The sequence below is a fragment of the Dipodomys merriami genome, unplaced genomic scaffold, assembly GCF_024711535.1.
Source record: "Dipodomys merriami isolate MVZ:Mamm:240054 unplaced genomic scaffold, mDipMer1.0.p SCAF_1261, whole genome shotgun sequence".
NCBI lineage: Eukaryota > Metazoa > Chordata > Mammalia > Rodentia > Heteromyidae > Dipodomys > Dipodomys merriami.
The window spans coordinates 150,093-166,837 of record NW_027202562.1 but is presented as its reverse complement, the minus strand read 5'-3'; the positions used below and the strand labels follow the sequence as shown (position 1 = coordinate 166,837).

At 36.3% G+C, this 16,745-nt stretch overlaps 1 long non-coding RNA gene across 1 annotated transcript; it reads left to right on the top strand.

Moving 5' to 3' along the window:
* Positions 1–6,208: 6,208 nt before the first annotated feature.
* LOC138824125 (uncharacterized) lies at positions 6,209–12,593 on the top strand. The gene is made up of 2 exons (XR_011371007.1): positions 6,209–6,755; positions 10,215–12,593. It is a non-coding gene; the product is annotated as an uncharacterized lncRNA (long non-coding RNA).
* The last annotated feature ends 4,152 nt before the right edge of the window (positions 12,594–16,745 follow it).

Genomic DNA, 16,745 nt, shown 5'->3' with positions numbered 1-16,745 from the left:
AAACTAATCGATATGATATAGCTTGATAATTACACAAGATATAAATGAATGGGATTACCACACCATACCTCATAAATGTGCAAAATATAATTATGTAGGTAGGTGCCAGTGGTTCATATTTGTAATCTTAGCTAGTAAGGAGTCTGAGAGCTGAGAATCATGGTTCAAAGCCAGCCTACGCAGGAAAGTCCGTGAGACTCTTATCTCCAATGAGCCACCAGAAAACTGGCAGTGGTTCAAATGGTAGAGCACTAGTCTTGAGGTGAAGAGCTGAAGGACAGCGTCCAGGCCCAGATTTCAAACCCCACAACTGACAAAAATAAACAAATATTTTGACATAAAATTTAAAATATATATGCTAAAACTTTTTAAATCCTCACTAGATATAATAGTTTATATAAATGTAAAGAACTGTTTCTGGTTTTAGTTGAACCATGCTGGTAAAAGCAAAATGTCTTCTGAGCTTTTCAGTCTTTCTTTTTTTTTTAATTGTGAGAATACCATACAGAGGAGTTACAATTACATGGGCAAGAAAACTGGTACATTTCTTTTTTTTTTTTTTTTTTGATCCGGTCATGGGGCCTGAACTCTGGGCCTGGGCGCTGTCCCTCAGCTCTTCAGCTCAAGGCTAGCGCTCTACCACCTGAGCCATAGCATCACTTCCGGCTTTTTTATTTTCTGCTTATGTGGTGCTGAGGAATCAAACCCAGGCCGTCATGCATGCAGGGCAAGTGCTCTACCACTGAGCCACCTTCCCATCACAGGAGTACATTTCTTAACAATTTTTGTTGCCTCCTCTTTGTTTCCCCTCCAATCCCTTCCCATACTCCCCTTCCCCCCACCCGATCTACCCCCCACACCACACCAAAGTTGTAAAATTCGTTTTTCGACATAACTACTTGTACATCTCATTATTGCAATGGGTCCACCTGTATCCCTAGTTAAACAATTTGTTTTTTCCCTTCCCTTCCACAAATACCAACATAAAATACAGTGAAAGCATGGGTTATACGGTGGGGAAGGGACATACAAAGCAACAAAGAAATAAACTTATAATATGTTAGAAACAATTGCATGAAAGGAAAAAAAAAACAAAAAAACATTTGAATATTTATCTTGGGGTTCATTCCCCTAACATCATCTTATCTGACCTTTACTGCTTGACTCAGACATATACTAGTTATTGCAAATAAGGGAAACCATTGAAATAGCACAAAGACATCATTGGACATGAGATAACACGTGTTTCAGAGACAACTTAGTAAAGACAAAATATGGAATTTAAATGACTTATAAAAACATTATCCATGTACATATGGCCATATAAGATGGTGTTAAGTGAAATGAACCCCAAGATAGGGACACAATTTATTGTTTCTTTTTTTTGGGGGGGTCCGGTCGTGGGGCTTGAACTCTGGGCCTGGGTGCTGTCCCTCAGCTCTTCAGCTCAAGGCTAGCGCTCTACCACTTGAGCCACAGTGCCACTTCCAGCTTTTTTCTTTTTGCTTATGTGGTGGTGAGGAATTGAACCCAGGGCCTCATGCATGCAAGGCAAGCTCTCTACCACTGAGCTACCTTCCCAGCCCCAACTTGTTTCTTTCTTGCTATTGTTTCCTACTCGTGCTGGATTTGAACTGCAACCCTCAGATCTCAGCCTCCTGAGTAGCTAGCATTATAAGTGTGAGCCACTGGCACATGGTTTAAGATCACATTTCTAACAGTGTACACTCAGGATCTGTAATGTGTATCTTCATCTATCTTTATATGAATCCTTGAGTTAAAAATATGGGCTAGAGCTTAGACTTCACACTCAAAAAATATTTCTAGTTTAAAAGTTGATACTCCTGGGGTGGGAAGGTGGCTCAGTGGTAGAGCACTTGCCTTGCATGCCTGAGGCCCTGGGTTCGATTCCTCAGCACCACATAAGCAAAAAGAAAAAAGTTGGCAGTGGTGCTGTGGCTCAAGTGGTAGAGTGCTAGCCTTGAGCTGAAGAGCTGAGGGACAGCGCCCAGGCCCAGAGTTCAGGCCCCATGACTGGATCCAAAAAAAAAAAAAAAAAAGTTGATACTCCTGGAAAAATAAAACCTAAGAATATAAAGGAGTCTGGAAAGTTGAGTGTGCATCCAGCCTGGGAAGAACAGTCTCTGAGACACTATCTATAATTAACCAGCCAAAAACCTGGATTGGAAGGTTGCCTCAAGTGATGGAATACTAGTCATGAGCAAAATTGTTGAATAAGAGCTTGAGGATTTTGCATACATACATACAAACATACACATACATACAGAGACACTTCTATGTGCAAACACACATACACAAATGAAACAACTCTCAGAATGTGCAGAAAAGTTAGAAAACAATAGAAAATATGTCCTGAGTAAGACTAGATCAAATGATAATTTTTACTATGAGAAAGTCCTCAAGTGAACTTTCTTCAAAAATGTTTGAGTATATTACATAGGTAGGGACCAGAGATAGTAAGAAAGTCAAGTAATCATTATTAAAGGGATCAGATCCAATGAGGAATGAATCAGAGACCCCTGCAGGTGCATCTGAAAATGTTCATATACTGTGTCAAATATTAGAACATCTTTGAAAATAGTACATAAACAGTCTGAGCAGTCAGTCTAGTGAATAATATCATTGGAGAAGTTCAGAATTGCTAGTCTGTATCTAGATTAAATAAACCAACAAACTATGGCAGGGCAATGTGATACAAGCCTGGAATTCTAGCACTCAGACTAAGACAGGAGATTAGAGAGTGTAATTACATAGTGATACCTTCCCTGGACCAGGTAGTATAATTTTGTCTCAATGAAACATACCAAATAACAAGAAAGGGATTCACAGTTAGAAGTTTGGGATAATTTTGTCATTATGTTTTGAGAAGTTGTTTCCTATTGAAATGTAAGTCATATATAATCTTCAGTTGTGTTTTTAATACTCTCTTCTTTACAGAATATTCCTAGATGTGAAATGGCTCATGATTTCCCAACCAAAAATTTGAAAAAGTAAGTATCATTCTGTTGGATTCCAAAGAAATCTTGAAGGCTTACAAAAGTTTAAACCTGGAGAAATAGCAAAGTTCATCTAATGTAAGACTTTGTAGACCTTGCTAAATTAGAATTTAGATTTAAAATAAATATTTTGGTTTTGTTTGTAATTTCATATTCTATAGGATACTACAAAATTCTTTTTAAGTAGAGGGTTTAATTGACAAATTCACAAATGATTCTGGCATTCTATTTGCCTAAAATATTCTTTCAAGCAAGGTATAATTAGAACTTAGTTAATACATAATTCCAGCAGTTCATGTATAAAATGATAACGTGAATAATCTGGACAGAGTTGCCGACAAATGGATGATACCAATTTATAAATTTAGAAAAAGCAACTTTTTGAGGCTTTGGTGTAACATGGTGTGAAGAGAGCAAGTCTGTGACATCTTGGTTCTTCTATCTATTCGTAACACAGGAAGCAATTTCCTTAATTATGTGCCTCTGTATACAATGAGAAAAATGCTAGGGTTGGGGTTTGTTTTTATTTTGTTTTTGTTTTTTTGTTTTGTCCTAGGGCTTGAACTCTTGGCCTGGCCATTCTCTCTGAGCCTGTTTTTGCTCAAGGCTCATGCCCTACCACTTCAACCTCAGTGTCACTTGTGTCTGGCTTTTCTTGAGCAGTTTATTGGAGAAAAGAATCTAAGGAAACTTCCTGCCTGGGTGGGCTTTGAACCATAATCTTCCGATCTTAGTCTCTGGAATATCTATAATAGATTAAAAATAAATATAAATATTTGCAAGTGTTCTGATTTCAAGAATACTACTGGGGGGGAAATGTTGCAGCAAAGTTTAGTGTAGTGTTCTTTCCACAAGAGGAAGGGCATCACATTAGCAGAAGTGTAGTAGTTTTTCACAATAATGATAAACTAGTCATATTGTAAGTTTAGGGAATATTAACGTGCACATTACAAGTTGGAAACTGTTGGGTTAGGATAACTTTATGACATAAAAGTGTGGGATTGTTGGTCATAGAAATAATAGCTTACTCTGATGAACAAATGTTTACTCTTGAGGAATTAATTATTACAGATATTTTATAGTTTTATCCTCTACCAGAATGTGGCTATTTTTTCTGTTGACTTCTCAATATGTACCACCCCATTGGAATTTGCATCTATTGCAGAATTAAGTAACATGCAAACAGGTACTGTTTTGAATGTCTCTGGTACAGAACGTTCAGAATTTGAAAATGAGTAGTTAGTAGTCATAGGAATTTTGAAGAAAATATGTATTCTGTCCTCTTAATTATTCAGTTTTAAAAGTTAGCAGTTTCCATAGAATTAAACTTTTCTGTTTTACTATGGGACAATACTAAAATTATGTTTTTTTCAATATAATGGCAAGTATATTGTGAAAATATTGGATAACATTCAAGTTGATGACCCTCTGAAAAGAAGGGGTAATGAATTCAAATAGATGCCAAATAGTGTTCATTTTTTAAAAAGTTAATACACATAGAATAATTTTACTATACCAATACAGTGAAATTATATTTTATGTGCTTATTTTTTTATTTAATTTTATTGTCAAGGTGATGTATTGAAGGAGTTGCAGTAACTGTAAGGTAGTGAATACATAACATGTCGAACTTTTTTACCTCCCCCCTCATTTTTCTCACACTTTTCCTTCACTCCAATACCCCTCACAAGTTGTAATGTAAATTTCCAACATATTGTCTTGTGAGTATTGCTATTGCACTGGTTTGCCCTTTGTCTCATCATTTTGTTGTTCCTCTTCCCTTGACAAATTAAGATAAATGTATATACAATACACAGGGTCCTGAAATCAAATACAGCAGGGAATAAAACATAGGGGAAAAACACAAATGAAAAAAAGAAATCACATTGTACATTAAAAACAACAACCACAAAGAAAAACCTCTGTTTCCATATCTAGGAGTTCATTTTGCTCAGCATGATCTTATATGATCATATATACATAGCTATTGAGCCATTCTGCTCATCTGCTAGGACTATGTTAGACATTTCTTACTTATTGCATGAGGGAAACCATGAAATCTGTTTCTTTGTGTCTTGCTTATTTTACTTAGGATTTTTCCAAGTCTTTCCATTTTCTTATGAATTGGAAGCATAGAATTCCACCATATATATATATATATATATATATATATATATTTATATGTATATATATATGTGTGTGTGTGTGTGTGTGTATATATATATATATATATATATATATATATATATATATATATATATATATACCACATTTTGCCGATTCATTCATCTACTGAGAGGCATATTGGTTTAAAACATGCTTGCATGTAAGTATCAATTAGGGTCATTCAAAAATGACAGATGCCACCAGACATACTAAAATCATGATTTCTAAGTAAGATAGGATTTTATGGTGGTACAAGTGTTGAGATATCTGGATGAGTCTAATCTTGCACTGAATTAGGCAGGAAGATATCCAATATCATATGGGATAAAAATGGTAGTGAGAAGATATTCCCTTGAGAAAGATATAGGAGGCTGCCAGAAGTATGAAGAAATTCAGATAATTTTGAAGGATTTAGAATTGCAAGCTCAAATATGTCTCTTTAAGTGGAAAGGCAAAAGAAGGGGAAGAAAATAAAATAACAGAAAGCAGATAATTGTCTCAACTTACAGTATAAAAAGACATAACCTATAACTTCCACGTTAAAGAAAGACCAATATAATACATCCCACTTAATTTAGATACATGCAAAATATTTACTTGGCTTTTCCCACTTTAATGCTCCAAAATAAATGAAGACTTATAAGAAAAGCTATGTGATTGTCATTACTTCAACCTGAACACTAATTGTGATGAGCCCTTTTTTCTCAGTATGCTCTTGGAAAATACTCCCTAAATTGATGATGTTGTGGCTGATTAGAGTCAGCGTAACGGGCTTCTGCTTGTATGATAGTCCCAGAATGTTTTAATGCAGTTTTTTCTCAAGGTATCCAACATATTGTCTGATGCTGTACTTTGAACACACCCTCACACCTAAGCACATTATTTGAAATTGTACCTCAGCATTTCTTTGGCACATTCTACTTTGTGCCTTTGTCTTTTTTGCATGTTCCTTTTGATGTCACAGTTGCTCTATTTCCATTTCATCTGTACAAACTGCTAAGAACATTGTTCATCTACTGTGAAGACTCAGGGTCTATGTTGAGGGGACAGAATGATGCAGGCTCCAGCCTCGGGATTGTCTGAGGACTGTGTTTGGGATTAGGAAAGCTCTTGGAATGCCAGGCTAGAGAGGGAAAACGTTCTCTCTCCCTATCTCCAGACACATGTCACAGATTCCTGAGAGCTGAGGAAGTGGCTCTTCTGCTTGCTTAAGCATAGATGAACATCTGGGCAAGCATTTTCCTGAGATTGAAGAAGTGGTTTGAGCTTGCTCTAAAATAGTTTAGATAATAATATACCTAGACATTGTCTCATAGGTTAAGTAAAAATGTATCTGTGGAAATTTTTTGTGTGAATGTTTTCTAACCAAATCTTGGCAAAGATTATGCTTGCTTGTCTTTAAATACCCACTAACAATAAAACACAGCATGCAGTGGCAATTGCTGTTTGCACGCTGCATCCCGTGTCCTGGTGATTTCGTGACCCTTACCCAGGGACCCCGACGCACTAGACGTTGACGATTGGCGCCTGAACAGGGACCCTGCATTGTTGAATTCAGGAAGGGATATTCAGGTAAGTACTTTTAATTACAGGGTGATGGGACAAGTTAGGTCTACTCCGTACTTACATATGCTTAAACATTTACTTGCTGCTTATGGTGTAAATATTTCTTCTTCTGACATAGAAATGTGTATTAATGTAGTTAGGGAATGGAATCCTTGGTTCCCCGATGAAGGAACATTATATGTTGATAATTGGAAACGAGTAAAAAATAATGAAGAAAGAGCTGTTTGAGAAGGGGAAAAGATTCCTATTAGATTTTGGTCCATTTGGGCTATTTTACATACCCTTTTTAAAGTCTTGAATGAGGAAAGATTAATAGCGGACTTAAAGAAAGAGGCCACTCCTTCTATTGTAGATTTACAATTGGACTCTGAGGTTAAGGACACAATAGATAAGGATGCATTGCAATTAACAGAGAAAAAACAAGAGGTAAAAAAGGCTTAAAAGGAACAAACTGAAAGTGTAATAAAATGTCTGAGCAAATGGAATTGATTTTATCAAAATTACAACATATGGAGTTGGAAATTAGCAGAGTGAAAGGAGAACCTGAGAAAGTGAAAGTAAAGCAGCCTTTGGCTCCTCCGCTGGCCGATGCAATCTTTACAGCGTCACTCCCTCACAAAACAGAGGGCTCAGACAGTGAGTTTGATGATGAAATGTTTATTTTTTCTTATCCTGTAATTCGACCACGCCCTATGAATGGTATAGCTCAACCAGCCAGATATAAAGGTGTTGCTGTTGATGATATTAGTAAACTCAAGAAGGCAGTGACGTTGTATGGTCAGCAGTCTCATTATGTTAAGGAATTGCTTAATGGGCTTGCTCAACATTACAATAATTTTGCTCCTGAGGATTGGAAGATGCTTTGTAGAGCCTTGCTTAAGGAACCTGAATACCTACGATGGCAAATGTGGTTTACTGAGTTATGTACAGAAAGGGCTAGACAAAATGCACAGAGCAGTAACCCACGCCTACAGGTCATAACCTTTCCCATGTTTTGTGGAACAGAACTATATGCAGATGCTCATATGCAAGTGAACTCTCCTGAAGAGATCCATGAGCAGTTAAGAGACATAGGTATTGAGGCATGGGAAAGGATTTGACCGGTAGGAGAGCATTATGGCTTTTGGACTAAAGTAATTCAAAAACCTAATGAACCCTATGTTAAATTTTTATCGCGATTGAAATTGACCTTGGAACGTACTGTTGTGGGAGAGGCTGCAAGTCAACAACTGCTGCGCATGTTGGCTTATGAGAATGCTAGTGAGGACTGTAGACGGGCCCTATTGCCTATTAAAGAATCTGGGGATGTGAATACATATTTGAGGGCCTGCAGAGATATTATATCTGAATTCAGGCGTATGCAGGTGTTTGCTGAAACTATGGCCACTACCTGGCATGCTTTGCAAACAAAACCCTCTAATCTAAAGTGTTTTGGATGTGGTCAAATAAAAAAAAGTTGTAAAAAAGCTACTGGAGTTAACAAGAGAAGACCAAAAATTTACCCTAAATGTTAAAAAGGGGAGCACTGGGCAAGGGAGTATAGATCAAAAATAAACAATAAAAAAATTCCTATAAAAGATGCTTTCCCTTTATATTTAAAGATTTTGGATTAATGATAGCACCTAAAAAATACAAAAGGATACGGTGGTAAAATATTTAGGATATGTTGTTTCTAGACAAACAGTGACACCTCAAAAAATATCTTTATGACGTGATCAATTACACATGTTAAATAATTTTCAAAAGCTATTAGGAGATATTAATTGGATGCGACTGGCCTTAAAAATTTCTACTTATCAGTTACATAATTTGTTTTCTTTGTTACAAGGGGATCCTGATTTACATAGCAAAAAAACTTTAACTAAGGAAGCTAAAAAAAATTACAATTTATAGAACAGAGAATAAAAGAAATGTTTTTACATTGAGTAACGCTAAATCAACCCATAAATTTATATATTTTAGATACATGGAAATACCCAACAGGAATTTTAGGACAAAATGAGCTACCATTACAATGGATTTATACACAGCATAGATTTACAAAAAATAGTATGCCTTATAAACAACAGTTGGCAATTATTATTCAACAGGCCAGGCAACGGGTATTTACCCTATCAGGGTATGATTTAAAATTATTTTTCCTTTGCCAAAAGACCAAGTAGAATATTTGTTAAACATGTCTGAAATGCTACAAATAGCATTAGTAAATTTTACTGGACAATTTTCCTATCATTTCCCCAAGGGTAGATTGTGGGATTGCTTGCATAAACAACAATTTGTCATTAATGATATAATTACCAAGGCCCCTATTCCCACTGCTCTTACCATTTTTACAGATGGCTCCAAAACAAAAAGTGCTTATTGGACAAAAAATAAACATTGGGTACAAACAACTACTTTAACATCAGTTCAACAAAATGAACTTTTTGCTATTATTAAAGTGTTACAAGATTTTGTGGGAGATATTAATATTGTTACTGATTCTGCCTATGCTGTAGGAGTTGTGACTAATACAGTCACTGCTGTTACTTATTCATCTAAACCCCAGCTAAACCAATTATTTAAACAATTACAAGCATTACTACAACAACGTAATGCCAAAGTGTTTGTAACTCATATTAGGGCTCACTCTTCATTACCTGGGTACCTTGTATATGGCAATAATCAGGTCGATAAATTAGTTTTGCTTCTGCTGAACAGGATCATGCTCATTTACATACAAATGCTGGCTATTTACATATGCATTATAAAATACCTTATTCTCAAGCTAAACAAATTATAAAAAGGTGTCCTATTTGCAGATCAATGCATTTAAGAGTTGTACCTGCTGGAGTAAATCCTCGAGGATTACAACCTAATGAGCTCTGGCAAATGGATATAACCCATGTGCAAGCCTTTGGCCGTTTTTCCTTTGTACATGCTACAATAAATACTTATTCTAAATTTGTTTGGGCTTCTGCCCTTATGGGAGAAACTGTTAACCATGTAATAGAACACTTATTGGAAGCTTTTGCCATTATGGGAGTGCCTGCCAAAATAAAGACTGATAATGGACCAGCCTATAAAAGTATTAAATTTAAAAGATTTTGTGAACTTTATGATGTGGTACATATTACAGGAATAGAATATAACCCCCAAGGACAAGCCATTATTAAACGAGTTCATGGCACACTAAAACAACAAATTAAAAAATTAAAAAGGAGGAAAAGGTTGGATAAAGGTATGGATATTTTGTGGTTTTCCATGCAAAATCCTAAAACAATTTTACATCAAGCTCTTTTTGTTCTTAATTTTTTAAACTTACCACAAAGAGATATTTTAACTAGAGCTGAGCGCCATTTTGAACAAATATCAGAAAAACCTTATTTAAATGCTCCCATAAGGATTAAGATTACATTGAACACAAAATGACAACTAGGAACATTATTACATAAGGGGCGAGGATAGGGTTTTGTGTCTACACAGGATGGCAAATAATGCTGGCTTCCTGCAAGATGGATACAGACGTGGCCCAGTGAGGACAGCCCGATCCTGCAAGGAATCAGCCACCAGTTGAGAAAGAAGAAAGCCCTGCTGCCCACCTGGGGGCAGGTTAAAACGTTGACTGGAGAAGGACAAAAGATGTTACAGTTGACTGGAGAAGGACAAAAGATGTTACAACGCACTGGTAAATCTGTCACACTGGTAAACCTGTCACGGCTGAGAACTTGTTCCTGGCCATGTGTGCCCTGCTTACTGTAAACTCTGTCCATGCTAATGCTAACGTAAGTTATTGGGCCTTTGTTCCTAACCCTCCTTTATTGGGACCTGTTGTTTGGGGAGACATGAAGATAACCGTCTATACTGTTCCTGCTATTTTATCTCCTCCTTGGAATATTTTGACATTTTATAATAAGGATGATGGTAGCTTTTTAAATTTTACTTACTATACTCATTCCTTGCCTGTTTGTTTGGGGCCTCCTCCTTGTTTAGTTATGAATTGGCAACATTGGGTTTTACCTGGGAAACGCACTTCCAATTCTAGAAAACAGCTACAGCGATTAACTACTTGGTCCATTAATAGTAGCTGGGAAAGTGTCACCTTTGATGGTGAGTTATCCTTACCTATGTGCCCTGATTTTACTTATATTGATTTAAAATATAAGCCTTTTGTGTGGCAAGAGTGCAGAGGAACATTTGGAAAAAAGTTCAATAGTTTCATTAATTGGGGACCTTTTGGACAGTTTATTAACACATGTTTAGAATGGAATATTACCAGATGTGATTTATCAAATGTTACTAGGATGCCGGATGCCATTAATTGGAGCTCGATTGATGGCCTGGGGAGATGGAGGCATTATAGATGCTCGATGGGCTTTCATGGCTGCACCCACTGCTGTTCAAACTCATCTTTGGAAGGTCGCAGCGGCGCTAAAACCCGTGATGCTATCAAATGGATCGTTTTTCGGGGACGGCGAACTCTGCGTCCACTTATAATTTTACTTTGTATAAATCTTATAATGTAACTGCTTGTGTATCCCTGCCTTATGTATTTTTGATGGGAAACTTTACATTTTATCCTACTATTTCTTGTTTCAATTGTCGCCTGTATTCTTGTGTTAATTCCTCTCTTAATTTTAATGACAGTGATGGTATTATGATTTTACAACAAGGAACTTGTATTTGGCTACCTGTTAAATTAGGAAGAGAATGGTCCCAAAATCCTTTGGATAGTGTTGTTATTGAATTTTTACCAAACTGCTAAAACGTACAAAACGTATGATTGGAGCCATTGTGGCTGTGATTTTAAGCTTAATTGCTATTACCACTGTTGCTGGGGTGTCTGGAATTGCCCTGCACACTTCCTTACAAGCTAAACACTTTGTGGAAGAATGGCACCGGGATTCACATGAATTGTGTGTCTCACAGGTAGAAATTGATGCTTGATTACAAACACAGATTAATGTTGTTAAACAGACAGTGGGATGGTTAGGAAAAAAGTTATTGGTTGTGGAAAAACAGTTATTGTTAAAATGTGATTAAAATTCGACTACCTTTTACATTACTAATGTAAAATATAATAAATCTTTACATGATTGGAATATAATACAACAGTATTTATCTAAAAATTCTACTGCTGCTCAATTGATTGCTCAGTTACAATTTAATGTACATATTTTTGGTAAACAATTTACAAAGGTTGATGCTTCTAATATTGCTGATACATTTATTAAACAGTTGGAAGAGTTGGATCTGAAAGGAATACTACAAAGCATTTCACATACTGCTAGTGGTATGGAAATTATGATTGTTATTATTCTGTTTGCGCTTGTGCTGTTATATTTGATTTTTATGAAGCCAATGCAAGCTTCTATGATAACCCTGTGGAAAGCTTTACTTTTAAAACAAAAGAAAAAAGGAGATTGTGAAGACTCAGGGTCTATGTTGAGGGGACAGAATGATGCAGGCTCCAGCCTCGGGATTGTCTGAGGACTGTGTTTGGGATTAGGAAAGCTCTTGGAATGCCAGGCTAGAGAGGGAAAACGTTCTCTCTCCCTATCTCCAGACACATGTCACAGATTCCTGAGAGCTGAGGAAGTGGCTCTTCTGCTTGCTTAAGCATAGATAAACAGCTGGTCAGGCATTTTCCTGAGATTGGAGAAGTGGTTTGAGCTTGCTCTAAAATAGTTTAGATAATAATGTACCTAGACATTGTCTCATAGGTTAAGTAAAAATGTATCTGTGGAAATTTTTTGTGTGAATGTTTTCTAGCCAAATCTTGGCAAAGATTATGCTTGCTTGTCTTTAAATACCCACTAACAATAAAACACAGCATGCAGTGGCAATTGCTGTTTGCACACTGCATCCCCTGTGTCCTGATGATTTCATGACCCTTACCCAGGGACCTCAATGCACTAGACATTGACAATCTACCACTTCTTGTTTGCACACACCCATTCTATGTATGAAGGTACTTTGTCCATGTTAACCAATAGGGTAGTACTTACTCTCTGAGGAGAAAAGTTCCACAGTATAACTCTATGTCCACATTAAAGAGTGTAGAATTTAAAGCGTTTTGAGACAAACATTGATATTTGAATTGGAAGGCTCCTTAGGGATATTTTCTTGGAGCTCATTAGTTTACCCAGGAGAAATATAAATATCCACACACTTTGGAACTAATTAGTAAGTAACTGAATTAACACTAGATCCTAGACATTGTGTTATTACAAGTCACCATTGTATTATTGTTACATCAGAATCCTTCCCTACTTGCATATGTGTATCAGAAAATGAAAGAAAGGCATTGAAGCAAAATGTCTTATTTTTTAGGCATTTAATCCTTGTGGGGAGGGTAATGTCTGAACTCTTCCATTCAATAAAAGCTTGAAGTTTATAAGAGCATTTCCTACATACAAGAATTTGTGGCAGGTTGATTGGCAGGGTTATTTCAGCATGGAGATATCCCTAACAAGAATTAGATTTAAGGGGCTGGGATGGTGGCTCAGTGGTAGAGTGCTTGCCTTGCATGCCTGAGGCCCTGGGTTCGATTCCTCAGCACCACATAAGCAAAAAGAAAAAAGCCGGAGTGGCACTGTGGCTCAAGTGGTACAGTGCTAGCTTTGAGCTGAAGAGCTGAGGGACAGCGCCCAGGCCCAGAGTTCAGGCCCCCATGTCCGGACCCCCCCCCAAAAAAAAGAATTAGATTTAAATAGAGCATATGGCAGTTATGACGTCTCAATGGCTACTGAGGCATTTTCTATTCTAAAGAAGAATCAATTTGAGGAGTCTTCAGTAACATCAGTAAAACTGTAAATTCAACCTAATACTTGATGTTACTTGTTCTACATTTATAATGAATAGGCTGATAAGATGTCCAAACATATCTAATGATATTTCTATAAAATCCCAAACTGATGTGGATACATGGGTCACTCTTTGGAACTGTAGGGCAAATTAGGCTTGTCTTTGCTGTAGTTCAATCCATAATCTCCTGGCCAGTCTTCAAAAATATTCACAGAATATCTCTAAGTAAAGGTCATGACAGTTACATCTGTATAATACTTGTAAGGTCAGGATAAGAGCATTTGTTCCCAACATTTAAAATCAACAGGATCTGTTGAATTCATGGATCTAGAGTTTTATTTCATATCTCAAAATTTTATCAATATGACTTACATCTCTACCAGTTCACCAAAACACTGTTCTTATTGAACTTGTCTATGTCCTTTTAGTTTTCAAATCCAAATAGCATATTTCCTTCAATACTTCTGTAAGTTTTGACCTTTTCTTCCTGCAAATTCTTTCCTTTCTTTACTTCTGTAAATCTGTTTTTATTACTTTCTTGTTTCCTTATTTATCTCTTTCTTCCAATCTTGTCCACACTGGTGCTCAAATTGCTTACACTTATGTCATAACTTTTCTTTTCCTCTTCCCTTTAATAATACCCCCAATTTTATCATTCTTTTTCATATTCATGGTCGAGGATATTTTGATGATGTCTAAAAAGATCTATTAGGCTGGGAAGGTAGCTCAGTGGTAGAGCGCTTGCCTTGCATGCATGAGGCCCTGGGTTCGATTCCCCAGCACCACATAAGCAAAAAGAAAAAAAGCCAGAAGTGACACTGTGGCTCAAGTGGTAGAGTGCTAGCCTTGAGCTGAAGAGCTGAGGGACAGCGCCCAGGCCCAGAGTTCAGGCCCCACGACCGGACCCAAAAATAAAAATAAAAATAAAAATAAATAAAAAGATATATCTTTGCATCTGTTTAATATAAACTTTAGAACTATCAGAGAGTTTTTTCCCCTAAATCCATCATTTTCACCTGTAATCCTTATCACCAAGAATATCACTAACACATTTGCCTGGCCATAGATGTAGAACCCTTTAGATTTCTTCTTATCCTTCTACTCCCACCCAATAGATACGATGAATGATCAAGATGTTCTCAGTTTCTGTCACTAATATGATTTCTTGTTTTGTTTGTTTGTTTTTGTTTTTGTTGGTCGTGGGGCTTGAACTCTGGGCCTGGGTACCGTCCCTGTGCTCTTCAGCTCGAGGCGAGCACTCTACCTCTTGAGCCACAGCACCACTTTGGGTTTTCTAGTGGTATTTATTGGAGATCAGAGTTTCATGGACTTTTCTGCCTGGGCTGGCTTTGAACCGTGATCCTCAGATCTCAGCCTCTTGAGTAGATAGGATTACAGGAATGAGCCACTGGCACCCAGCACTAATATGATTTCTATGTACTCCTTTTTATGCCCCTGACACAAGTCTGTTTCATGTACTCATCACTGGTCACCTAGTCTTAAACAACTTTTTACAAAGTATGTTTTTTTCCCCATAGTCTTTTCATATTGATCCTCTCCATCACCAAATTACTGCTCCTTGTAAGCATGCAGAGGGAAGAGCTCAGACACAAATTCTAATATCATTATTTACTCACTATATTGACTGTTGGGCCTTGCATTTCTCATCTGTAAATGGATGTAATCTGCTAGAAATATTGAGGAATACATTTGCTTACTCCTAGAGCAAGAAAAAAGAAAAGTGAAGAGTCCTTACATTTTCCACCTTAGCTTACAAATAAGGAAAGAATCAAATTCAGTTTGTTGGTATAAAGTCACAAATTGTTTCATCCAGAAGTAAAAATAAATTTTACCTCCTGGATCTAAGGCCTGTGTCCTTTTAAGGCACCTATAGATATGTAAGTGGTATTATGTAAATTGGGTCATGTGTCTACATCTGTATTGAAGAACATACTCAACATATCATTGGAAAACATTGGTTATTGAATATTATCTATATAAGAATGTTACTTGAACTAATCACACTAAGTTGAAAACTAATTGTAGTCCATCAAAATTTTTCTTACTGCTTTATCTGTTGCCAAGTGTTCTTCATCAATTTATACACAGATTTTCTCCAGTGAACTGGATAGAAACTAAAACTGACCAAGGATTTCTGCCTAATGAGTGAAGCATGCTTGAGGCATGTGTTGTTACCTTCTAGGAATAGATAAACAAGCCACTGGCTATGTAGGTGGTGAAAGGCTTTCTCCTAAGTTCCCAAGGCTAGAACAAACAAGATCATTTGATAACAAAGCACTCAGCTTATTATATTTTATCTACGTGGGATAATCAACATGTAGAAATAAACGATTTTATTTACAAGCAAACAATTCCACCAAAAAAAGTGAGTATACATTAGAGAGACTTCAAGAATAACATTAGGGTTTTTACTGTCTCACCTGATTATGTGATTGTATTTCTTGATATTGAAACTCTCCTCTTGTTATTCTTATTGTATGTAATCCAATGCTGTTTATTACTATGTATTCAATGTGGGAAATCTAGCTTCAAAGATGTCTAAAAATTTTTCTTTTTAAATCATATCATTGTCATTATCAGGGTACACTGTGGTCATCATCATCATCAACAAAATTATTATTAGCATCATAAGTGCTAATTATTGAAAGTCTGATATGTGTCTATGATTTTGTATTATTTGTATTTTGATTAATAATTTTAATATTACCACTGTGCATGCATCCATGTTAAATTTTTGAATAAATAAAGAAACAAAAAAACTAAACCATAACAGGTAGCTTGACTATGTGATTATAACCAATTATTGGACAGATTTTTGAAGCATTGCACATTCCTAACCAATATGAATTAACTTCCTCTCTCCCTGTCATTCGACACAAATATTTAAGGGTTTGAACAGAAGTTTTTCAAGTAATATACTATAAATGTTACTACAACGTCATGTGTATATCTAAAATTACATTGAAAATAATATACTCTACTTTCTAGTGAAATATTAGTCATTTTACTCTAGGAAACTTTTGGAAAAATAGATTGTATATCTTTGAAATGAAAAAGATAAAAAATAGCATAAAAGTTTTATAGGGATGGGCTGGGAAGATGGCTCAGTGGTAGAGTGCTTGCCTTGCATGCATGAGGCCCTGGTTTTGATTCCTCAGCACCACATAAGCAAAACAGAAAAAAGCTGGA